At 36.1% G+C, this 27261-nt stretch overlaps 1 pseudogene across 1 annotated transcript in view; it reads right to left on the bottom strand.

Annotated features, from left to right (window-relative positions):
* Positions 1-7099: 7099 nt before the first annotated feature.
* Positions 7100-27261, bottom strand: part of LOC308423421 (transmembrane protein 126A-like) — a 32932-nt pseudogene continuing 12770 nt past the window's right edge. Inside the window, exon 3 of the transcript in view lies at positions 7100-7664. The product of the transcript in view is annotated as a transmembrane protein 126A-like (transcript). The remainder of the gene's footprint in view (positions 7665-27261) is intronic.

Raw genomic sequence — 27261 nt, 5'->3', positions numbered from 1 at the left:
AGTGGCTAAGCCATAGTGAGATATTTGCACATATGCTTCTTTCTCTTAAAACAACAAGTAATTTAAAAAAAAAATTGTAGCATTTTACCACAAGAACCATTAACTCAGAGTATCGGGATTTTAAAACATAAATGAGGTATGTTCCTATGTCATTCCCTCAAAACCATCTTAATAACCCATGTGTAGTTAACTGATGAATTTCAACAAGTAGGTTACAGTGTCCTGGTCCTGGGCAAGAACAAGGAATGGGCTCAAATGCCTCATCTGGTCTTTCTTCTCTCCAACCCAGTGTTATTTTGTTCTTTTTTTGTACACCATATACTACTCTGTTGACAGTTTCTTCTTCTCCATCACCTCCCAGATCCTTCCAATCTCTCTATCCACCCACCCACCAAAATCCACATCTCACCAAAGTGTTCTTATGCCAAGATTTCTTTCTTTTGAGAAATGGAAGCATCTCACAAAAGTAATAGCTTTCTTCATAGAACACTATAAGCTGTGACTCTTGCATTGTGCATAAAAGATTAAAAGAGATTTGGTCTCAGTGTGAGTGTAGAGGGGTGGGTGTACTTTGACCCTCCTAGTATCAGCATCTTAGTCTTTATACTTGAGGCACTGAGTCTGTTTCTAAAATTTCTGTGAAGGTAATGGATTGTCACAGGCATGGTGCACTCTGTAACTAGGAGGAGCATCCCCAGGAAAGATAGGATTACTACTGTTTACTGCTCTCTGTATGAGTTAGAAGAGCCACCTGGAATTGGTGCAGCCACTTTTGCTGTAGAAGAAGGATGCCTCATCCACTGTTATTAGAAACATGGGTTTTGGGGGCAAAGAAAATAGAATACCAATACAAGTTCCATGTATCAATTGTGATCTCCTCAAGGTCCAATGTGGATTGCCATTTGTTAAAGAGAAGTAATGGTATCATATCACTTACATAGTTGTAAGGACTAAAAGTATAAAGAGTTATAATACAGTTATGCAGATTGCATGCTTTAATAGTTTCCTGTATGTCATCCACCAAGAGATTTATTATCTGTCAGGCATTGTTAAGTCCATTTTTATTTGAGGTATCTGGCTCACTAATAGTTTGTCTCAGGGTTCCTCCAAGGTAAGATGTGTGCTGTAGATGGTGGTCGTTCCCACTGATACTTTCTTCTAAACTCCCTTTATTGCTTTGACTGCCATTGCTGGGGGAACAGGAGTTTCAGAAACCATGTTTTCGTCTTGCAGTTTATCTCAGGGGGCAACAGCTATTTTTCTGTCCTAGGTGTTTCTCTAGGGACCACAGCCATTTCCCTAAATTATGTTTACCTTCCAATCACCTACATCAGGGTGGCCTCTCCTGAGGGCTCATGGAGCTAGGCTTCAGGAACAGACTGGGATCAGCTCAATACATTTTCATTTTAGAGTGCCCTTCAGTTTTTTAGACCCAAGCAGTCATCCAAGAATGAGAAGTTTAGGGTTTTGATTTCTAGTGGAGTTTTAAGTTCACCCCATTTACTTACTTAGCCTGCTTCCCCTCTGCCTCGTTCATGAGAGGGTGATCTATCTATCATCTATCTATCATCTATCTATCTATCTATCTATCATCTATCTATCTATCTATCTATCTATCTATCTATCTATCTATCATCTACCTATCTATCTATCTATCATCTACCTATCTATCTATCTATCATCTATCTATCTATCTATCTATCTATCTATCTATCTATCTATCCATCATCTACCTATCTATCTATCATCTATCTATCTATCTATCTATCTATCTATCTATCTATCTATCTATCTCCCCTTAGACTGAATTGTAACTCAGACCCTTCATGACTATTGCTCACTGCTCACATCCCATATTGATCTCATTCTCCCATGACTCCTAACCAGGTCAGTCTTGCTTTGTAAAAGGTGGAGTGTCTTCTTCCTCCTAGCTTGTCATATATAGGAGAGCTACTAATCCTTACTTTATTCCTCACGGTGAGTAAAAGACTCAAAAGAATAGTCTTCTAAGCCACCATGAATTACAGAAGATTAGTATTCTCAAAAACAAGTATGGAATATGAGGAATAGAAATTAACACTTACAGGAAAGCCATAAAGCTCTACTGTGCAGAACCGGGTAGTCACCTGGATTACACATTGCTGGAATTCCCAAGAAGTTTCCACGATAGTAAAACTTCAGAGGAATATGATGATGATTGAATTGGGAGACCTTATTTCGTATGTTGCTCCATTTGGCCAGACTTTGACAATCGTCGTTGATGAGTGGAGCATAGCCACACTCAGCAGAGATGTATGTGAGAATAGCTCTAGTAGGCAGGAGTCATAGGACACTGGTGCCTTGCTCTGCAAGAAGGCTCATCTACTACAGCAGAGTGTGAAGCATCACTCAACTTCCATGAAAACCAGTGAGCTATGATGAGTCACCAACCACTCCCCAAAGACTATGTTTTTTCAAATATTATTATCCAAATTATACACATTTATTTGACATGATTTGATCATTCCATTTATGTGAATAATACATTACAGACAGAGTAGAGTAGTTAGTCTTTCTGACTCCTCAATTTTTTTTCTTGTTGCTTTATTCAAGACAAAGTCTCTTTCTATATCTGGGCTGGCTTCAGATTCACAAAATAGCCCTTATTGGCCTCAAACTCATAGAAACCCTCTTGCCTCTGCTAGGATTACAAGGAAGAATCATCACACCTAACTCTAAATATTTTTAAAATATTTATAAAAATAAAGTTATTTTTGGAATAGCAATACTCTCTTTAGTCTAGGGTTGGTCTTGAACTCACAATTTTCTTTTCTCTACTTTCCATGTGCTGAGATTGTAGGAACAGTTCACCATAGCTGCTGTCAAATTCTTATTAATATTTAATAAGTGTACATGTGTTGGGGGCATACCTGCCTACAATATGCAATGACCAAGTCAAGGCAATTAAAATTTCATTACTTTTAAGGAAAATAACTGTGACATATTGTCATGAGGATGTGATAAAAATACTTGGTCTGAATATAGAATAGCAACTACTAGAGACTGGAAAGGTTGAAAGAAGGAAAGAAGAGGGAAGGACAGTGGGAAGTAGGTGCCCAGTCACAGTTATATAGAAGCAATGAGTTCTAGTGCTCAACATATAAATATGTGATTAAAATCCATAGTAGTTTATTTATGCTTTATGAGTTACAGAAAATGTGTTTTGATATTATTGCTTTTCTATTTGGGTTTGAAATCTCTGCTCACACATTTCTGTGTTAAGGGGAGTAGAGGAATAAAAGAATGTTTTAAACTGTTTCTCCTCAAGTAACTATTATTTGTAATGAAAAACAAAAGGGCCTAGTCTATAAGGGATCAAAGTCATACCACCTATGGATTTATAGATTTTCTTTCCTGAGAAAATTGCTAAGGCCTTATGAAAGATACAACAGTTGAAGTGGCTCTTAAGATTGTTTAGAAACTTGCTTGATCTTCTAAATTCATCTTTCTGATATATGTCAAACATGTTTATTATGAAAGAAAATCAAAGATTTTAAAGGAATATACAGATGCAGAAATTATTAGCCGACATTCTTAGTACAACCACTAATAATATTTTTCTTTGTTTAAAAGGTCACATTTATGAAGATGCATTTAAGTGTTCATAGCCTTTAATATAATCTGTCCTCTTTTAAAACTTGTAATGAATAATTATGGATCCAGACAGACTCAGGTCCAAAGCTATTCCTAATAGCACATTAGTAAGAAAGTTCATCTGCTATGTAGCAGAAAGTAGAACAGTGGAAGACAGAAGCACTCCAACTACTCCCAACAAAGAGAAGTTTAATAATGTCAAGGCCAAGGAGCTGAGGAGATGACTCTAAAAATACAGAGCATGTGCAGAACCTGTTCAGTCCTAGCACTCACACTGGACAGTTTACAACTCCCTGTAACTCCATCTCCAGGAGATCAGATGCCATTTTCTAGCCTCTTTTAATATATACATATATAAAAAGAATTTATGGACATATCATTTGAAGGAAGAAACAGCATCCTAGCTAAACAACTTATTTCACCAAACAATACTTCCATTGCTAGGGATGGGTTGCATCTCTTTGATTTATTGACAAAATGGGTCCTATTTTTTATCCTCAACCCAACCATCATAAGCTATCGTCAAGGATATTGGCTACTCTCACTAACATGATGGCAAGTCCTTGTTTCTTATAGCACAATTTACCTTTGTCATTGAACTTCACCCTTACTTAAAATCATCCATGGTGCTAGAAGATACTTTGAGTGCTATCTAGCAGTGGAGAAAATAATCACATAACTGCAAACTTTGCTACTTATAAGAGTGACCTGTCTGCAAGATATGTTGCTGAAAAAGTGGCTCAAATATTATGGAAGTAACTACTTTTTTGCAAGTTGGATTTAAGTCGGGTACACATATTTGACATTGCTAAAGTGGCCAATAACTGGGGACTTGGTAAGTCTTGGGCCAGAGGAGAAAACATATGACTGTTATTCTATTAAAAGAATATAACAATAAAATGACTACTACTGATATGTTGTTTTTTATGGCAGCAGATCAGAGAATTGGGTATATAAGAGTATAAGAGCCAGAGATAATAGCTGATTACAAAGAAAGAGTGTCATCCAGACACAACAGAACTATACGCATATAAAGCCCAGAGACTGTGGCAGCACCCACAGACATACAGATTTAAACCAGACAAACCCCCTAGCGCTGTGAATGAAAATTAGACACAAATTCTCATTCATAACCAAGGAGCAATTGATACCTATTGGAAAAAGAAAAATCAGTGTTCTCTAATGGAGTATCCCTGGATATAACATAACAACCACACACCAGGATGAGACCTATACCTAAAGTAACTGGTCAATACAAAATAGATTCTATTGGGGTGTGTGTGTGTGTGTGTGTGTGCGAGCACACACTGTTTGTTTTGTTTTGGTAATTTTTGTCTTGTGGTTTTTTGTTTGTTTGTTTTTTAGGTTTATTTTTAAGAAAAAGAGAACATAAAATTGTATGGATAGGGAGGTAGAGAGGAGCTGGGGACAATATAGGAAAGAGAAAGAACATAATCCAAGTATATTGTATGAAACATTTAAGTAAAAATGAATTAAATTAGAAGATAAAACAATAAAGTATCAATTATATAAAATTATTTTAAAATTTTATTATATGAATTATATATAAATTATATAAAATTATATAAAATAATTATATAAAATAAAAATAATATAACTTTTGCCCCCAAGGCTTAGGTTTTTTAGCAGAGGATAGGGTGGAAAGACTGTAAGAGCCAGAGGAACAGGAAGGTTCTTGTGAGATTATGTATTTCAGAAATGTCAGAGGAGCTACATCCATGAAGTCTCATCAGCATGAATGCCTATACAAGACCTCAACAATGACGTGACCAATGAGCAGGCTAACATGCAATGGAGCATCTCATAGGCTTCAAATAACTACATAGTTAAGTAACTACAGGTAACTAAAGAATGCTAAAAGGGAGAATTGGTCTTCCGAAGGGAAGAGTCACTCCATTGGTTATCCAGTGCCATCCAAATGTCAGGCCATGAAATGATGTACATTCAAGTAACATGATACATAGAGAGCATGTTGTATGTGTTTGTTATTTTTATGAATATGTAAATATATTTATTTGAATATATCTATTTAGGAATATATAAATATCTGAATGTTGACTTGTTATTGCATATACATACACATATGTATATATACATAAGTATATGCAACATGTATATGCATATTTATACCTATATGTGTATGTAGAACAACAATCAAAGATAAAGAAGTTACAAACTTGAGAGAAAGCAGGGGTGTGTCCATGGAAAGGATAGGAGGGAGAAAGGGAAGGGGAAATGATACAATTACAGTTTAGTATTAAAAGCAAAGTACTGTAAAGAGAATTAGGAAGAAATCTCTGCTATCTTAGCAGCATTACAGGGGTATCACATTTAACTCCACAATGCTTTGAAGCTTTGGCTGCACTTTCATGTCTTTTTTCCTGGATAGTGGGCTGTAAGCATGCTCAGAGGTATCTCTGTAAATAACATTAATGTTTTCAGTGGTGAAGTCTCTCAGAAGCTGGTCTCTTAAAAGTAACTGGTCAACATAAAATAGAATCTATGTGTGTGTGTGTGTGTACATTGTTTTGTTTTGTTAATTTTTGTCATGTTGTAATTTTTACTTGTTTTGTTTTCTTAGTTTTTTTTTTAAAGAAAAATAAAACCATGAAATTGTATGAGTTTAGGGGGCGGGGGGGGGAGAGGAAGAACCTGGGGTGGGGGTGGGGGTGGAGGTATGAGGTGGGGGTGGGGTGGGGGTGGAGATGGGGTAGAAGTGGGGGTGGGGTGGAGTAAGAGCGCTTCTCTTAGAAGCTGTTTCTACATAGGAGTGGTAAGCAGTCCCTGTCCTTAGAGGAAAACTCAGCCTTTTCCACCCCACATGTGTAGTGACTTCTCGATTCCCACACCAGCAGTCCTAGTTGCTGTCTTATTACCCTCAGTAAATAAACATTAACAAAAATCTTGTACAACCAGTGTAGTCACCAAAAGATTTTTCAGTAAGCCACTACACCATCTCCAGCTAAAATGACTTCAGGTCACTTGTCTTCTTTATTTGCTGAGTAAAATCAGCTGTGATACTCTCCTGCAAATTTCTTATCTTGTCATATAATCTCAACAACATCTCTAAAAGAGGCACAGGCATATCTAGACATTAAGTTTCTAGACAACTGGATGTGACTGTTTGGAGTCTAATTGTCTTTAAGAATATTGGGTTTAGAGATCAGTCAAAGCTTATGTGGTCAAAATTTCCTTTATCATTTTTAAAAGCCGGGATGCCCATCTTTTGTGGAGAATGTTTAGTGTGGTGTTCTGGCTTAGCAATCTTCTGATTAGACTCTATTTTTTTCTTTTTCTGTAGTTGGGAGGTTAGGAGTGGATTCACAATCACCATCTTCCCAAGCTAACTCTTGAAAAGACCTTCCCTATCCTACTGTTATTTTTTTTAATATTGCAGACAGATTTATTTTCACCATTTTATTTTATTGTACATAATTACTTCAAGTCATTGAATTTCTAAGTCAGGTTCAGGTAACTGAAGGGCCTTTATGAGGAGTTTATATTGTCTAGACCCAAGATATGCTGCAAACACACTCTGAGGTAAAGTAGGAAATAACATTTTTCTAAAGACAGGCTTAGAGACTGTAATCCCGTAGTTGAAGATGGTTTCCCTCTGTGGTAGAGGGCTGGGTTTATACCTGGAAACAAGGGACATTCACTGGTATAGCCACAGGGATGGGGTACAGACCACCCAGAACAAAACCAACTACTGCACCCCGTGTCCTGGTTCAGGTTTCACAGTTCAAATCACCTGTACTCAAACGATGATAGGACAGGTTTGCTGTCAAAAATGGGCTCACAGCCATTAGTAAGCTAGAAGCTATTCGACTTTGTGTCACGTTGAAGATTCGCCGAAATAAACTGTTTGCTATTAGACCCCTCCTCCAAAGCTGCATTAAGTTCAGTGTATGCGAATCCATATTCAAGCAGATTCTTGTCTGATTCTGGAAGTTGCTTAATTTTTCTGGATATGATACTAAATATCAAATTATCACTTTTGCTAGTTTTTGCTTTATCGGACAACTCGGCAGAATGACGTCAGCTTATGGCCACCTCCCCAGACGCCCGTGTGTGTCCAGGTCCCCCTGCGCTCCACTACAACCTTCACTAGGGTTGCCTGGGCTTCATGTAATCCATGCCCTTACATACGTTCTCTTACAACAGCCTAAGTTGCACCTTGTCTTAGGATTTAGCACATGTTGGAATTTTGTAAATGATGGTGTGATTACAGTTTAAGGCTTACATATTGCTTAATTTTAGGATTGTTTTTCTTGTTCTCAGGAACTATTAGAATGTTACTTTTGTGTGATCACCATTATTGAACAATTTCATAGATAACAGGCATGAATGGACACAAGCCCTGTTGAGCATCTTATGATTCCCGAGGTAACTAATGATCTGTTGTCATAAGTAATCATATCTACACAGGAGCCTCATGACTACATTGAAGCAGACAGAGCAACACCATTGGTAGCCTCCACCTCATTCTCAGCAGCAATGTTCCTCCTCTTTCTAGGCTCAGATATGTGTTTTCCCTCTGAATTGGTCTTAAGGAGCATCGAAATTCATTATGTGCAGTTGCTGTGTAAATTACCACAAACTTACTGGCTTATAATGTGTTCCCTTTCAATTTTGGAGGTCAGAAGTAATCCTTAAGAATTAGAATCAAGATACACTGTGATCGGCTCCTTTGGCGGTCCATGGAAACCATAAAAGCCTCATCCAACGTTCAGAGAACATTGATGCTAGCCTGCCTCACCTCCCCTTTCCTGCTTTCCTAGTAAGAGGCCTTGTGTGTGACTCTATCATCACACATATAATTAACCGAGTTAGCTCCTCAGAGTTCACTATGTCACGTGTGGTGATGTTTTCACAGGGGCAGGAGGGTTAGGATATAGATGCCTTTAGACAACTAAAGTTCATGCTGCTATAGCACCAAAGGAACAACTGTGTCCTTTGTTTTTAATTAGCTATAGTTCAGCTTGATAAAACCCCTGCTTTTGGCTCTTTCTTGACACTATATCACATTTTATTAAAGTTATAGATGGGGACAGAGAAATGCACTCTTGTTTTAAGTGTTCACATGAGTGTATGTAGATGTTTTTGCTTTTGTTTATTTTTTGCTTGTTTATTGTACACTGCCATTATGGTTGACAGAAAACAGAGGACCAGGAGAATTAGCAGTGCCCTGTAGCTAAAGCAGAGTTTTGATGTGTCTTCTATCCTCATAGACAACCTAGATGCTGTCTAACTATATAAGATTTAGATGCCTTTACTCTTATCCACTAAAGTGGGACAACCAGACCTGGTTTGTCTCAGGCAATGACCATCTTTCTATGAAACACCCTGGAATGTGGGTCAGGGAGATTTCCAGCCTTCAAGGTTCTTCATCTCCTGTCTCCCTCCCAGAAGAAAAATCAAGGTAGACACTATTTCCTAGTCTATGTAGTAGACAGACCAAGGAGAGAATTTGGGAAAAATCTAAAGATTTAATTCAAAACACTCAAAATTTACTTATGATTATAAACTACTGATAATGGTAGAAAAAAATAAAATCTAAATGCACAGATAAAATCTAGTTGCTGTGCTCTTTGTAGTTAAAATTTATGGTAGAAGGTAAGACTTTGTAGACTTCTCAAAGAAAATATATTTTAAGAAAGTACTATGAAGAAATTTTGGTCTGAATTTGGGATTTTATCTTCTTTAAAAAGCTAAGTGTATATTTTCTGTAAGCAACACTCTTGAAATTAAATTAGAACTAATGTCAAAAATAAATAGTCTAGTTAACAGAGATGCGATATATGTTAAATGTACTAAATGTGACCCAGGCATTTTCTGTTGTCTGTGAACTGCCTCCATTGTATTGAATGTATCAATTCACAGAGAGGAATATAAAAAGGCCACCAATTAGTTTGGGGGTGAAAGGTTAGAAAATACATATCATACACATCATACCAGCAGTAATTAGCTTTGAAGAACATAGAAACATTAAACAACTTCCTTACACATCTACTTTCTCATGTGTATGAACAGTGTTTGGTTCACCTGAATACTGATATAAATTCCAGGAACTCGAAAAGCAATACCACAAGCAAAAATGGATTGTTTTAAACATCCATTTTAACATGGGGGAGGGGATCACCCTTCTGAATAACACAGAAAGCCAAATCAAAGAGTTATGAATAGAACTGAGTTGCCCTAAACATAAGAATTGAGATAACTTTTTCAGATTTACTCAAACATCAGTGTTAAACAGTAACGCTTAAACTGCAAAAGTCAAGTCTGAACATTTGACGTGAGATACTGCTTCTTCCTAGGCACGTCTTCCTTCCAGCCCTTCTCAGGGAGAAGTTGTTGGTTCACAATGGAAGAAGCCATTGTGTCCTCACAGTCACTTTCTCAGCTCCATGACATATGTGGTCACGGATTTGTTAAAGTTCTCCGCTTCCTCCAGTTAGGAAGTCATCTCAATAACCCTCAAACTTCATGTTGGTGAAAGCCACATTGTCTATCTGCCTCCGAGGCGCTTGTCTGTGATTTTAGTAAATATGCAATGGCTCATTGATCCTCTTCTCTTAAACAGCAAAATAAAATCAGCTGCATAATGTCTTTCAACATTAAAGGTACTTTGTGAAAATTAGGAAGTGGTGCCAGAGCAGCCCGAAGTGGTACCTCAATTTGGGACAGCCTGAAGTGAACCAGGTCAGGAAACGTAGGTACGTGGGAAAACCTGGTAAAGAGCCAGCATCCATCAGCTCTGAGACGGAGTCATAAGAATGCTGGGAAAGTCTCAGCTGGGCTCTTCCCAGTGACACTCCCTACTGAGACTTTTTAGTTGTTCTCAGATGACAAATGCTCTCTCTGGGGACGCTCCTGTACCTTCTGCACCGAGTCTTGCCTGAGGCCCAGGTTCTAAAGATACAACACAGCTCTCAGTATGTTATGGCCTTGATGTCCCAATCACTATCTGTATTAAACTCGAGTCATCGCAAAGATGATTAGAGAAAGCCTACTGATTGAGCAATATCCTCTTCAAAGAGGACTATCCTGATTGTCACTCCTATCACAGAGGCATGTTTTTCTTGAAAATGAGAAGAACTGTTGTATAATCTCCCACTGAAACTGGGACTCATGACCCCAGCACAGCCCTTCTGTTTGATGAGAGCAAATTGCAACATATTCACTGCTCTGTGAAAGATGCCTCTACTATCTAAAAGATACCCATGGTGCATGGGAACCAATGAGAGAAGAGCCCTTTCCTGGAGATGCTTGTTTGCTGGTTTCTCGGAGAAGGCATATCTTCACCCTATTATGGTGAGCTGTAAATAGAAAGGTGGTATTGATTCCATGGTTGGAACTGAGACAGATAAAATCTAATGAATTTTGTGTTTTACACTCCTGTATATTTATAATTTTTTCCACTCGAAATTATGGTTCTCAGAAAATAACTGATTACAAATAGGAAATAATTTTTAATTGCCACAATACCTGGGGGAAAATACTATCAATATTTTGGTGTGTGATTTCACATATTATTTTCTTATATATGTTTTATACATAAATATGCATCCCTCAAACGATGTAACAGTAATCTTACAATATTGAGTGCTGTCTCGTGTTTTCCCACTTCAAGGTATCATAAATTATACCTATGCTCCTTGCAATATTGTACCTTATGATAATTTTAGGTGACATCACAATATTGCATGGTAAAAACATGTTATACACATCATATAAAGCCATATTGCAGAGATGATGAGAAGACAACTATTAGCAAGATAAAGGAACACGTGTCAAAAGGTGCAGAAGTGCCTCAAAGCACAGTATGCAGAAGGGTCTTTGGAAGGGTATTTTTGTAGTGAAGAGTTCTAGGAACATTACTAATCTCATGTTCATCATTACTTCTGTTGAATCTCTGAAAATTTAAATCTCTCTCTTAGGGATTCAGCAATCTGCCCAGTGGTCAGTTTTAGATATTAAATGCTAACTCCTATTTCTCCTGTGTGAAATATAGCCCTCTCCTGAATCTTTCAGAGACGAGTGTCTGAATACGTTAACTAGAAATCCAACACTAAAAATGTCTGCCTACAAGTCATTCATGGAGGAAGAGTAGCAAGGTTCTAGACTGGTAGAGTAAGGTCAAGAATAAACAGTCAGTGCCCTCAGGGCTGGGGAAAATGTGTGATTAAACATCCAGAAGAGAGCAATGAGCTGGAACAAGCCACATCAGACACCATGTGGGGAAACATATGTTTTTAATTAAATAAGACCACCTAGTTTAATCAAAAGGACAGCAATTGTCTATTAAAACAGGCAAGTCTTTTATTCATTATATTTATATAACACCAGTGAGGAATTTTAGAAGTGACTTTTTTCATATTTGCAAAATGTTTCATTTTAGTGTTCCTTACAGCTCTACTCATATTTGAAAGATTCGTACTTACCAAATATAATTTTTAAAGTGTCTGCTTCCTTTCATAATGAATTACACCTCTATAAAGAATGGTGTGCTAGCACACTGTAGTAAGAAAGAGCAGGTAAACCTGATCTACCTATTTCAGGGGTAAGGGTGAGAGTTGAAAGTTTATGAAGTGAGCAGACAATGGCCTTTCAATATTCAGTATGAGGAAGCAGGACAAGTATAGACGGCACTTGAGGTAAAGCACTCGGACTATTGTTTGAGTTATCAGGTGAACCAAACTAGCTGTAATATTTGTAGATCTGATTCTGATCACCCAGATCTGGGTGTTTGGGAACTAATTAATCAACCATGAACCAATGCAAAGAATAACGACAAATATTCTTAAACTTCTCAAAAAAAAAAAAAAAAAAAAAAGGAAATCATACATGGAATTTAGAGTCTCAGAATATTGTAACCAGCACTAGGAGACATTGTCTCACAAGATAGTTTTCTGATGAGATGGGTAGTGATAGTAAACATGCTTGGGGAAATATTTTATAGTGAACTATTGCAGTGTTTACCTGACCAGCCGAATTTAGAGAGCTATTATTTTCTGAATGACTTAAATGTCTGGTTAGAAAATTACTAACAATTAATAGATATATTAAGATGTAAGGTGGTACAATTCATTCTAATTTAGCAATACAAAAATGATTAAAACTTTCAGAGCTCATGTTGAGACTAAACTCTTAAAACTAACACTCATCAAGTTCTAGCATATTTAGAATTATAGACAAATCTGGAAATAAATATTGAAATACTCATAATCATTCATGATGGTTTTCTGTTTCTCATGTCCACTATCTGTGAAAAACAGGTTTCAATAGTTTTTACCCATGCAAACTGTATAAAACTTCTCAAATATAAAGGCCTATTCAAAACTTCAATTTCTTCCATTCTGTGGCTACTGCATACATGTACAAAAACATCATTCTTCATCACTTTTTCTTAGAAAATATATTCTTCATTATAAGCTATATAATGCACACAATACAAATGGATTGTTATTATTTTAAATAGACAATCTCTAAATGTTTTTAAAGGTCTTAAGAACCCTTTGGATTCTCAACCAATTAAAGATGGATGGTGCTTTTGAGATGTACCATATGGCATTCCACTATCTCTTTTCCTGCTCCTCTAGCACCAAATGCTGTCTGGGACTTCATTCCTCTTATATCCTTACATTTGCTATCTACCTATGGCTGGCACAACTGGCTGTTTGTCATATTGGGGAGAAAGCATTTTTAAATAAAATTCTAAAAGGTGTAACACTCTCCTAACTGACATCATTTCTCCAAGTGTATGTACAGGGGTCTCTTCTTGGGACAGTTTTCACCCTGACATGGCTCCCGGTCTAGTCCTTACCCTTCTCTCTGCCCACTCACCCTTTGGGTTGCAGTGTTCCTCTGCTTTGTTTTTCTCTACAGTCTTTCTGACCTCCCAAGTCAGCATTTCAGTTTCAGGTTTTTCTTTCCTTAAATCCTATTTTATGCCACGTCCATTCTGAAGCCTTTGGCTATCTGCTGTGTGCCCTCTGACCTGTGCTGCTAAGGCAATTTAAAGTACCAAAGCTCCGAACAGCATATCTTTGTCACATAGTTGAATATTATTAGCTCCTATGTAATTTATCTTTCCATTACCGCATTGACTTTATTTTTACCCCTACTGTGATGTATATAGCTTTGTGTTTAATGATTATTGCTTTCTATTTACAAAGTATCAAGACATCTTATCTCTTCTTAGGCCTAGCAGGCCACTGAAATTAAGTGTTTTTATTTTTCTGACATCTGCAGATCAGTCTTTAAGAAAGCAACAAAAATAAATCATTTTCTCAGTCAGAATGAACTATATTGTTCCTTCCATTTTGGCTAGTATTTATAAATTCTTTATCTCAATTTAATAAATAATTGAGAATGAACTGAGTACATCCACTTGCACTGATGTATATTTCGTGAATGACTAGGCAACATGCAGAATGAGGACTATTTATATAAATTTTCATCATTCCAAATATAGGCTTTGGCTTTGTACAATGAGTTCAATAAAAAAAAGAACCTTCCTTATAATTTCACATTTGCATTTTCTAATCAATGACACAGACTCTTTAAAGAGTTTCACAAAGAAGCAGATTTCCAGTGATAAAGTTCTAATAGTTATAATTATTTTATTTATAAACATAAAGATAGCATTATTTTATCCAAAAACACTGCCATTTGAAAGTGTACAATATTACAGTTAACATTTTTCTACCGTCAATTTCAGATCTCCCTGGTAAATTCCTTGTATTCTGTGGCCTGACTCGAAAGTCAGCTCATCTTTAGTCTTTCTCTTTGTTCCAATACACTCACATGGCGTGCATAAGTAACTCTATCATGGCAGGTTTCAGTGCATATAGCTATTCATTATTTCTATGCACATTGTCCTGTTGGTTCACAAGCTCTCTAGAACAAAGTGTATTCATGTTTACCACAGAAGTTCCCAAATAGAAATCTACTGTGGGACTTCTGGAGACCAGCAGGCCCACATCTGTCTTTGATGTATTTTGTTTATTAATTTTGTTATTGGTACACAGATCAGTGAGCATTAATTAACGAAAACATTTTCTAAAACAAATATGAAGAATTTCCTCTTATGAAAATATCTTTTTTATTTTTGCTTTGTACCCAGTTATATCAGCATAATAATTAGATTTTATTATTTGAAACTATGAATAAAAGAATTTTTTCCACCATAAATTAGACCATTCAATAATACATCCTTATAATCTGTTGACTGAAGGTTATAATTCATAATTACTTAATTGTTACTCTTATTTGATTACTCAATGATAGCACCATAAATCCAGACCTTTAGTTTGTATATAACTATTATATTCTTTGTTATCTTCTTAAATGTTTCACTATCCACCCATCTCAATAATTTTCTTACCTTTCAGGTCCAACCTTAGGTCAGCCTCAGTACTGCTATGACAAATATTTATGCCAGTAGCTACCTGTGTAATTATCTCCCTAGAAAGCTCACAGGTGTATGCAATATTTTGCCTAAAGGATTTGTCCTTGAATGTCATAAGTTAATGATGCTTAACACAAACACCATGGGAAATAAATTATATAGCTTTTTGTAGATAGAGAGGACAAACGTCCATCTTTGATGTGGGCCCTAAGAGTCTATTAATTAACCCCAAACACTGATGGTTGATGACAGTTCATAAAAGCATTCAAAATGTTTCTAGGTAAATCTAGAATCCCTGGAGGTCCTGAACTCAGGACCTCTGAAAGAACAGCCAGTGTTCTTAGTCACTGAGCCAAATCTCTAGCCCACTTTTCTGGTTTTAAAGACAGAAAGCTTCATTCAAGATTGCCTGTTAATGTGATATCACAGAAAAGTAGCATTCTGGATTATACTAATTTTTTCAAAAAATTTGAAAATACATTTATTTTTAGACAATATATTCTGATTATTTTGCCCTATCCTGAGCCCTTCCAAATTCTCCACAATTCTCTACTCACCCAAATCCATTCCCATCTCTCCCTTATTAGAACACAGAATTAAAAATAGTAATAATATAAAAACATACAAACCAGATTTGGGAACAAATGGGAAAAAGAGCTCCCCCAAAAGAAAAGAAATACAAGAAACACATAAGACTCTAAGACACACATTGACACACCCAGAGAATCTGTAAGAACAGACTCAAGAGCCATAATATATAAGGAAACAATTTGTAAGATTGAAACAAATAAAAGAATAACATGCCCAGACAAAGCACTGAGAGACAAAAACAAAGGGGGAGCAGACTGGAAGGGACATGGAATCTGGACTGTATAAAAGGATTAGAGAATAAAAATAAATAAATTTAAAGAAACAAAACAATAACAATAGAAACAACAACAACAACAACAACAACAAAACAAATAAAACCTTCAGAAATATTAAGGAGTTTATTGTTCATTTTATCCGGGCCATCTACTGCTGGGCATGTATCCTGCCCCATATGTGTTGTGGATACCCAGTGAGACTCTAATAAAAAAGGTGGTATATTTTTTTTTTTTTTGGTCAGGAGCCAACAAGCTAATGACTAGCAGGTGATCTTCCTGAAATAACTTCGCCTTAGATTATAATCTACAAATTAGCTCTGATAAGCAAGGCTCATGTAAACATCATTTTAGGAAATATTTCTTCTGTTGTTTTCCTGTTGTTACACATATAATAATTACTAGGTATTAACCCCCTCTTTTGAGCAGATCTCTACATAACTACAAAGATGTACTGTCTTGTAGTGACACTATATAGACAAATAGATGACTTCTTAATTTTTGATGATGATCCTATAAGAACTTCTAAAATTACTTCAGTCTTTATTAAGCCCTTGTGTAGTGGGACTACTATCAGGTCCTTTTCTGATGGTCAGACTGCAATGAGAACTCTAACAGTCTCCCATTTTGTCAATTGCCTCTGAGATAGGAACCAGGCTTACTGTTACTCAGAGATATTCCAAGAGGTTATAAAACTATTAACCAAAGGTTATTAAAAATAAATGATTTGTTGTAGGTGCTAGGTCAGAAAGTAAAATATTGATTGGGTTTGTCTATACAAAACTTTATTAATAGCTTAGTTGTGGTTTTTAACTCTTGATTAACAAGTGGAAAATGTTTAGCCAGATAAATACTTCTAATGATATACACATAAAAATTCACTGTTGTAACTTTTTACTTTATTTATGATTTTATTTTATGTGTAAACTTGTGATGAACATTTTACCATTTGATCATGTATTCTAAAGAGGTATATGAGTGCTGAGGACAAAGAGAGGAGGGCAAAGAATTTTCCCTTATCCCCCTTTTTCTTTTATTCTGTTTTCTCATTTCTTAGGGAATTATCATAGGGAAACATTTTCCAACTTAGAAATGAATGTTAAAATCACTTTTCAAAGTGTCCTGTTTTTGTTTCTGCAACTTCACCCAACAGGCTAACAGAGCTGAGATAGAACAATTCCTGCTCAGAAAGAACAAAGGCTACATTGTGTAATCCCTTGAAGTAAGGCTACAGGTGTTAATCCCCTAAAGCAGCAGCTTTTAACCCTCAAAATCAGCTAGAAGGCTTTTAGGACGTTTTAGAAGTTATCATCAACATTTCAGTATAGTTAGAGAGCTAAAATTCTGAATACCATCAGTTCTTAAAGCCACACCAGAGTCCTACTCTGTGTCCCATTTCAGCCTGCTCCAGGCCTGGAGGCTCCTGGCATGTTATTTTTCCTTTCCTTTGCAAGTGGTTATTAATTGGAGATAGATTCTGGGACAGAAATAGGACTTGTACCTACTTCCCCCTCAGTACTGGGGCTCCATCTGGCTTAGACCTGTGCAGACAGCCAGAATGCTGCCACAATCACTGTGTTCAAACGGGAGTAATTTTATTGCTATGCTACTTTAGCAGAACAATAGTATTTGGTTTTCCCCTAGGTCCATGAGGAGATGGTACTTTCTAATACCTGGAAGCACTGGAAACCACCCCAATAAAATAAATCAGATTTCATGAATAAGTTGAAATTCTTGCTGAGTGTAGTAATCCTCACCTATATCTATAGTACGTGGAAGGGAGAGAGGTAGAACCACAATATCCCACATGAAAACTGAAAAACTAGGAGAAATATGAATCCCTGGGTGTGAAAATGACCCAGGTGATCATGGGGTCACTGCAGCTGGTGCTAACAAGTCTTTAAAACCCTGTGTTTAGACACCGGTTGCTTGTCCTTCACATCTAAATCAATTGGCCAGTCATCCAGCCAATTAAAAGACATGTATTAAGAAATAGGAAAGACTAATTGCTAATTCAGTGGAAGACAACAAAATATTACAGTTGTTTACAGAGGTGAAACTCACAGTGGAGAGTATTGTTTCATTCCGGTGTGTGTTTCCACGCACAGTAGCACTTACAGCAGAATGTAAAGGATCAAATTTTTTTTTTTTAATCAATGGGAGTTGTTTTGCCATTTATTTCCAAAACCATACTATATTTTACAAACTACAAACAGACCAAAAGTAGAGACTAGAGAGAAGGAACAGAGAGACGTTGGTTCTTCTCTTGACACAGATTCACCATTGACATTAACTTACTGCATTCACATCATGGTCAGTCATTCTTTTTGTGGACAGAGCTGAATATTTTCAAAGTAAACTCTAGACATCTTAGCCCCTTACCTCTTAATATTTCAATGTGAACCTCCCAGAATATAATTATAGCACCATTTAGTTCACCCAAGATCATGCTAAAACCACCTTGAAGTCATATATTTTATAATCTATTTTCAAGAGTGTATAACCATCTCAAAACTATCAAAATTTTCCTTTAATTTCTGGACAAAAGAGAATAAATAAACAAGTATTTGGGTCTTAAGAGTGGCACTTGTAGTCACAAATGACTCCATCCACACACATGGGAAGAAGGGTCCATATACATAAACAGATGGATACTCTATAGAATCTATAAATTTACCTTTCTGAATAGTTTAAAAAAATTCTTTCTCATTCTTTCATTCATTCTTTCTCATAGAATTCTCGTGGGTTAGGGTGTCCTAGAAAAAGCAACCAGGAAATTAAAGCAATTATTCATATTGTTCATTTTTAAGAGAAAATATATTCGGTGTTAATTTTCTGATAATTGAAGAGATAAAGAAGATAAAGGAAGTGGAGCTGGTGATTGTGTTTACTTTAATGATCCGCCTAATTGCTTTCATTCTCTAGTCTGTCTTGTCACTGATGACACAGATTGAGTGTTATGTTGGGAATGCAGGTGGCCCACAGGTAAACATTGTCTTTCTACATTCTGTGGTTAATTTGAAATAGTTAGAAACATCAAGATCTATTTCTTTGCCTGCATTTGTATTAGTGGAATATAGATCACATCTCCTTGGAAATAATTAGGATAAGCAATAATGTTCCACAGCTGCTGAGTTATTAGCCAAATGCTCACCAAATGGGATCCCTCATTAGGACTCATGAACAGGTAATCTCTGTAGATAAATGACCTTATAATTTTCATATCCATCTAAAATACACACAGATATCTCCTTTTAGATTGGTTTATAATGTCTTGGCCCAGAGAATGATCTGTTTGATTTTCCCTTATCAAGGGTGTAAATTCAGTAGTGGCACATAATTAAGCCCCGTTTCAAAGTGCCACAGGATCTGCTCAGAAATTGAGACCTATGAATAGGAAGACTGTCTGCACCAGACTCTACTTCTTTTCCAATTTCAACTTCAAAATAGAGCCACATCTTTTCATGAATATTTTTATATCACTGTTATGGTGCAAGCCCACATGGTAACCATTATCAACACAAACATAGTTTTTATGTTCTTATTTAAGCAAAGCTGCTGAGCGGAATTACAAATGGAAGCAGGTGAAGGCATTCATGATCCCCCTCCAACCTAAGCTACGTTACGTTGCATCTAAACTGCTTCCTGAGAGCAATTTAGGAATCAGGGACAGTGCCACTTTTTTCTTGATGAACATGGAGATTTCCAAAATCCCTTTTTTATTACAAGTTGAAGAAGTTCACCTCATTACAAGAGTTAATAAACACCTTCACGGCAGCTCAATTTCATTCTTTCATTAAATGACACAATAGAGTTCAGAAACCTAGCATATTGCTGGGGAGATTAGAAATCAGTGCAGATGTTATGGAAAACGGTCTAGCATTCGCTTAAAGGGTGAAATAGTTAACCTGTAACCCATCTATTCTCAGACTCAGGTGAAATGAAAGCATACATCCCCACAAAATCCTTAGGATAATTCCAAGTGATTTTTCTTGTAACAGCTCTAAATGGAAAACAACCCAACTGACAAATGAATAAGTGAATTTTAAAATGGAAATAAAGAAGCCTAAGAAGACAGTATGTCCCCAAACAGCATGTCACAGCACTCCCCAAACTCCTCATCGTATGTGCATTCCCACCCTTTTCTGGAATGTTCCCTGAGACTTCATAGGGAAAGAATAAACACGTAGCATCAAAGGCTGAGAACTCACTTATTGCCAATGCCTTGAGTAGTTATGACTCTCAGCATTAACTGTGGCTTCCCTTACTAAGGTTGGGAGTAGCCTAGATCCATATGTGTACACATAATATTTAGAAGCTGATTATTTGTAGCCGGGTTATAAGATAGTGGATTTCCACATGGTTCTACATCTGTCATTTTGCTTGCTTTCAAAATATTTTTATTTTAAACATTTTATAAAAACAAGTTGTAAAAATAAAGGAAAAAAAAAATCACAGGCCAAAATTAACCAGCCCCTAAAACTGTACAAGTCAGTAAACTTCTGTGACATTAAAGTGGTTACTCTGGTCAGGAGCTTTGGAACTTCTCTTAGGACATTATACTTTAACTATTGGATATATGTTTGTATACTTACCCACTGCCAGACATGAGACTTCCATGATAGCAATAGAACTAGAAAATCAAATAGCTTTATATCCTCTTTTAATAAAATGTTCATTCCGGCATCTAGTTCTTCTTCATCCCCAATACTTAACATTTATTGTTCCTTTTTCTAGATAATGTACTATACCCACATGTACATTTGCTCACATATATTAATGGTTAAATCTGCTTAGAGGAAGAATGAATTTTTTTCTATGTTTTTTTTTTCTCTTTCTGAGGTTACTATAAGTCAGCTATTTTCCCGATAATTTTGTAATTTCAGTTTTCTTTAGAACAAAATAATTCTTACGGATTTTCAACTGATGGACATATGGGTTGATTTTATTTTGTAGCTATTGTGAAGTCCTATAAATGATTACATCACTCAGGATGTCATCACTGATAGAATAATGCCTCATGAGAGACAATGGTAGATCACCATGGTTAGAGAAAGACAGTCATTTTTTTTTTTTTTTTTTTTTGGAATTGTGTCAACTAGAAGTTAGCCATGATCCAAAAATATGGCCCCACAACTGTGTGCCTATAAAAAATAGTATTTATATTTATATATGAAGTTGAAAAGGAGACATGTTGGGAGGATGCACTGAGAAGTAGAGGGGAAAGTGAGTGTGAATGTGATCACAGCACATTGTATATATGCCTGAAATCCTTAACTAAGGAATAAAGATATTAAGCACTAAATATACAACACACTGTTAGAAGGCAATAGTGTTACATTGCAACATCAAGAATGAAGCTCGACTAGGTACTTGATCATAGATGAAACTCAAAATAGTAACCTAATTAAAAGCAGACACTTACAGAGGAATCATATGTTTTATTCCACTTATGTTTTCCAATATATATAATTCTGTGTAAATAGAAAGTTGGTTGATGGTTATTTTAAAACTGGATATGTGGAGAAGTTTGATATTAACTGCTAATTAGTAAAAAAAATACTTTTTTTTTTTTACTGGACATTTTCTTTACTTACATTTCAAATGTTGTCCCAATTTCCTGGATTCCCCTCTATAAGCCCCCTATCCCATCACCCCTACCCCCCTCTATGAGTGTTTCCCCACCACCTACTCCGTCTCATCTCCCTGCTCTAGCATTCCCCTACACTAGGGTTGAGCCTTCACAGGGCCAAGGGCCTCTGCTCTCCTCCTGATAAGGCCATCCTCTGATACATAGCAGCTGGAGCCATAGATCCCTTCACGTGCACTCTTTGGTTGGTGGTTTAATCTCTGGGAGCTCGGGGGGGGGGGATGGTTGGTTGATATTGTTGTTCTCCTATGGAATTGAAAACCCCTTCAGTTCCTTCAGTCTTTTCTCTACCTTCTCTATTGGGGACCCCATTCTCAGTCCAATGGTTTGTTGAGAGCATCTAACTCTGTATTTCTCAGGCTCTGGCAAAACTTCTCAGGAGACAGCTATATCAGGCACCAGTCAGCATGCACTTCTTGGCAGCCACAATATTGTCTGGGTTTGGTGGCTGTATTTTGGATAGATCCCTAGGTGGGGCAGTCTCTGGATGGCATTTTCTTTATTGTCTGCTCCATACTTTGTCTGCTCCATACATATATGTATTTCCTCCTGTGAATTTTTTGTTCCCCCTTTTAAGAAGGACTGAAGCATCCACTCTTTTGTCTTTTAACTTCTTGAGCTTCCTGTTGCCCTCTAAACCATCTCTCTGTCAACCATTCACACAGAGTCTTAATCTTCAGTATAATTGTTGTTTGGATGCCGGCATTATAACACTGTGATATGAAGGAAGGGCTTCTTTATATTATGATCTTCAACATAATAAAATGCATATGTGTGTTCTTTCTTTATATAAGAGAATAAAATTTGGTGGTTTGTCATCATACAGACACAATACAATGTTACTACTATTTCAATAAATATGAATATTTTGGAAAAATTAGAATAGTTTTTATCCACAATACCCAGCAATTACTATTTGAAGTCAAAGAACAAATGATTACCTGTTTGTCTTGATATGAATGACACATTACACAATTATTTAAGATGTGTTAAACATCACTTCCTCACCAATAAGGAGTAAGGATGAAATGACTCATTCTCTTTCTGAGTTTCAAATTATTTCTGGATCCCTAATTATTTTTCTATTATAACTTGCTTACTGTGTTTATGTTAGAAGGAATAGTGTTTCCTGCCTATGACAATAGTTAGGACACACTTCACATTGATCAAAGATATCTATCATTGATCATGCAGATTGATTTTTACATCTATAGAGTGACTCAGAAATTGTGACCTTATCTGCATTTTAATCTTTATTTGTGGCTCCAAGACCTAAAAGTAAAGGAAGCTACAACCTGTTCTCTATGTCATCTTCTCCCCTTCATCTTGGTCAGAAATTACTAGGAGCCAAAAGAGACACAAGGAATGTGTGTGACAGCAAACAACGAATGTATTAAATTAGATATGACATAGAATAATTTATTCTTATTCTCATTGGTATCAATTAATAGATTGTATTTAGCAAGTGTCCAATGCTGATCTTTCAAAGGATGTGAGTATGAATCCAGGGAATTCGTCAGTGTTTCTTGACCTAACAATTGGAAGGGGCTAGGTAGAATTCAGTGTACAAACATCCCTATAGAATTCCACCCAACGACTAGGAATTTTCTTCTCATGTATCATTTTTGTCAGGCTCATAATAATGGACCTAATGCTTCTAGTGCAATCTATTTACAGCTGTGCCCACATTTTTCCCATGTGCCTTAAACATGATTATTGTAAAAGTTTCAGTGGGTCTGACACTAGCGACTGGTGTCTAAATGCATTCATCAGAAGGTGAGAAAAATTATTCTGGCTCTAACTGATGCCATCTTAGTGTCACACAGTAGCATCAAGAGATTAACACTTGAGGGTCCATGTCAAAATTCAACAATGAATTTCTTAACAGTATTTTTAAAAATTCTACCTATGAATCTTCATTACAGATCATTGCATGTTGAAGAACTGTTGTACTGTTGTGAGTAAAATTTTTATTAGAGGGTAAAAAAAAAAATCCAAAGATCTAAAGTAGTTGATGTTTTAGAAAAGTGTAAAATACTAAATAGCATTTAAAATGAAGCATAACAGTCACTTGCTGAGATCACTACTGACTACTGGGAATGTGTCTATAACTTTTTAATAATACTTCTAACTTTTGCTTTATAAAAGAATAATGTATGACTCTGTATATAATAATGTATAGATAAAATAATTCTATCAAGTTGGATGGCTTATAAAACCCAATCTAACTTCTCTGTCATTAGACACACCAGTTCAACATTTCCCAACCCATTAGTTTATCTACAAAGGAGTTGAATTCTGTCCTTTAGTTTTAAACTGAAACCTACCAATTAGATTCCATGAGATTAAAATATAATAAGACAAATGTTTAACGAAAACTATGAATGAAATGAACTTTAAAAAGTGTCATACTGAATATCTTAACAGGGTTAAAGTGCTGGTACTCTGGGCTTGGAGATGATTCGGCAAGTAAAGATGCTTCCCACCAACAATGACAACCCAAGTTCAATCCATGGAATTCACATCGTGGAAGGAGAGAACCAACTTTTTTGAGTTGTATTTTACCTCCACATATGTACTATGGCATCCACCCTGACACACACACTCACACATAAACAAACAAACAAACAAATAAGAAAAAAATTAAAGTAATGATATTCTATTACATTTTATCATGTTCATTATATTTTAAAGAATTTTCTTTTGTGAAAATGATCTATAAGATGAAAAAAAAAAGATTTCATATAAGAATTTGCGAGCAAGTGATGATTAAAGGGATAAAAATCAAATACTACAAAGATGGCCATCAAAAGAATATTCATTAAATAAATTAATCTACAATTGTATAAAGGGACAATGTTGCCAACTAAAGTTTTGTTTACAAGACTATGTAAGCAAATGAATAAGAAAAAATGTAAATCTAACAATGAACACAGTATATTTTAGTTCATATTTAACTATCCAGTGTTTATTAAAATGTATTTATTAAATTCTAGAGCTAGGAAATTTACTTTTGAGGATGTTGGAATAACATACAGCAACTATGAGAGAAATACAGGTGTAGAGTGAATATCTATGTTTGCATTAAAGTTTATCTCAACCCTAGTTTCTACTGATACTGAGCATTGTATATTCGTAAGTTACTTTACATAGTTTTTTCCCCCACAGGGTGGTAAAATTTAGCTTACTGCACATGACAATTGCCAATCATTTCAATAGATCTTACCTTGTTTGATCTGGCGTCAAAGGATTTTAGCACCATTTCCTCCTCTTTTATTCATATACCAGTCATTAAATTTGACTCAGGTTCATGGGCAGAGGCTTAATGTTTAGGTTTCAATGAAATGATGCCAAAGAATTTGTGGGGACAGTAACAAACCACCTTAGGAAGAGCTGGCTGCTCTCAAAAGTCAAGTCACAGACTTTTAAATTTATTTTTAACTCAAAGTTCTATTTATAAACAGTAATGGAATACCACTGAATCATTTTACATAGTACAGTAATAAAGTAATGTTTGCATTTTGTCAGAATAAGTCTGATTATAAGAACAGAATTGGAAAAGGGTTAGAAGGAGATGTAATCAGACATTACTACTAAAGTAAGCCAAGTAGAAGATTGTAAAAGTCACTTTTATTTGCCTGATATAATTGATATCTCAAAGCTTACTGCATTTGTGCGCTAACCTAGGCCTAGACATGCAATCTTTTAGCCACTGTATAATCTAATCTAGGCCTAGAATGTTCTCAGCCTCTGAAACTTACTGCTGAATGATCTTACCCATTCACTGTTCTTTCTGATCTCAGATTGGCTGATTCAACTCAGCTGTTCTGCCTCAAAACTCCTCTTCATGCTGACTGAATCAAACTCAATTCTTTCACTCCTGACAGAATTGCTCTGTTTAGCCTCAAATTTTCTGGATCCTTCTCATTCTCTGGCTCACTCTTTTTTCACCTGTGTCTAGATTGTTTTCTCTCTGCAAGTTGTTTCTGTACAACCATTCCAGTAAAACTGCCTCTCTCCTCTGCACTGATTGGTCACCCTTACAATTTCTGTACCACCTTTACTCTAGCAAATCTTGCAGGCAGAACAAATAGTATGTTTAAGGTTTTGTAGATGGATTATCGTCCTGATTCCCCATTGCTAGGACTCTTAGGTAGGGTCAAAATCATCCTTAATGAGGTAACCCTAGACCCAGAAATACCAACATGGTATGTGCCCACTTATAAGTAAGTATTAGATGTAAAGAAAAAGACAGCCATGATACAATCCACAGACCCAGAGAAACTAAGTAAGAAGGAGAATTCAGGTGAGTAAGCACGAATCTTCATGGGAAGGGGAAATAGAATAGACATTGTGTGTGTGTGTGTGTGTGTGTGTGTGTGTGTGTGTACAGAAACAGGAGGGATCAGGTAGGAGAGGGAAGGAGAAAGAGTACTGGGAAAGATCTAGTGCAATGAAAACTTCCAGGACTCTACCAGGGTTATTTGGATATTCCTAATGCCAACTTCAGCAGATAAAGAAGCAATTTGTAACTGAGGAATGGACAGTAAATGCTTATGTTTAGAAGAAATTCCAATTTTATCAAGCACAGTTTAGCTCATTGGCTTGAAGAGTGATTTAAGTGACAGGAAAGTTTAAAAGACAGGATCATGTTTTGTGTCTTCATCACTTCTTGGCCTTTATGACTATGAAGGAAGAGAATTTCACCAGCTGGTAAAAGTTTGACTTCAATGTCTTGGACCCATGTGATGGAAAGATCCAACTGACTCTCAAAAGCTGTTACCTTACTTGCTCGAATAGGCAAGTATGTCTGTGAGCATGTACACACACACACACACACACACACACACACACATACACACACACACACATGGGGGGGAGGTGATATTAAGAGTAAGAGTAGTTATAATTTAAGAGTAAGAGTAGTTATAATTATTGTTCTAAACATATAAATTGTATTTTATTTCACTTTCTCTTCTTGTTTTTGATCATTAAACTTTGAATTCTTCATACATAGGGAGACAGCCCGGGCCTCTGTCAGATAGCAGATTCTAACTGGAATTCAAATTAATCACATTTAATCCCGAGGCTCATTAACATCTTTACTGGCTGTGTTAAGATCTAGCTACATGCCCTGGACATAGAACCCATGGGCAGACAGCTGCCCAGACATGTTTTACATGTTGTCTTTAGAGACTTGGCGACCACAAGTGTCTGCCTAGGACAATTGCTCCATCAATCATTGAATCCCTTGGTTACCTTTATGACCTGCTAGAATGGCAGCGTTAGAAAAGTTTTGGCAGTTCAGTAGCGCCATCTAGTGGCTACTTTATTGTGAATAATTAAAGTACGAAGCTTGGTGTTTTATTATTTGTAAAACTATTAAATGGACATAGTCTTCATTTCAGAATTTGCACATTAAAAAAAGAGTAATTAAATTTTAAATTTTAAATTTTGTTTACTATTTCATTAAGTAGCCCACTTTAATTAGCCCAGAAATACATTAGGTTCGCTCAAATAGTTTAGAATCAATCTTTTTTATTAGTAAAATTAAAGTTCTCAAGATGAATTTAAACTGCACAACACGTATTTCTCATTAATCAAAAACCTTAAATAACACTATTCAAATGTGAGCTGATAGTGCTATAAAATATACACATGTTGAAAGGTTTAAATTCTTA

This window comes from Micromys minutus (assembly GCF_963924665.1).
Source record: "Micromys minutus genome assembly, chromosome: 8".
NCBI lineage: Eukaryota > Metazoa > Chordata > Mammalia > Rodentia > Muridae > Micromys > Micromys minutus.
This window is presented reverse-complemented; position numbering and strand designations above follow the sequence as displayed.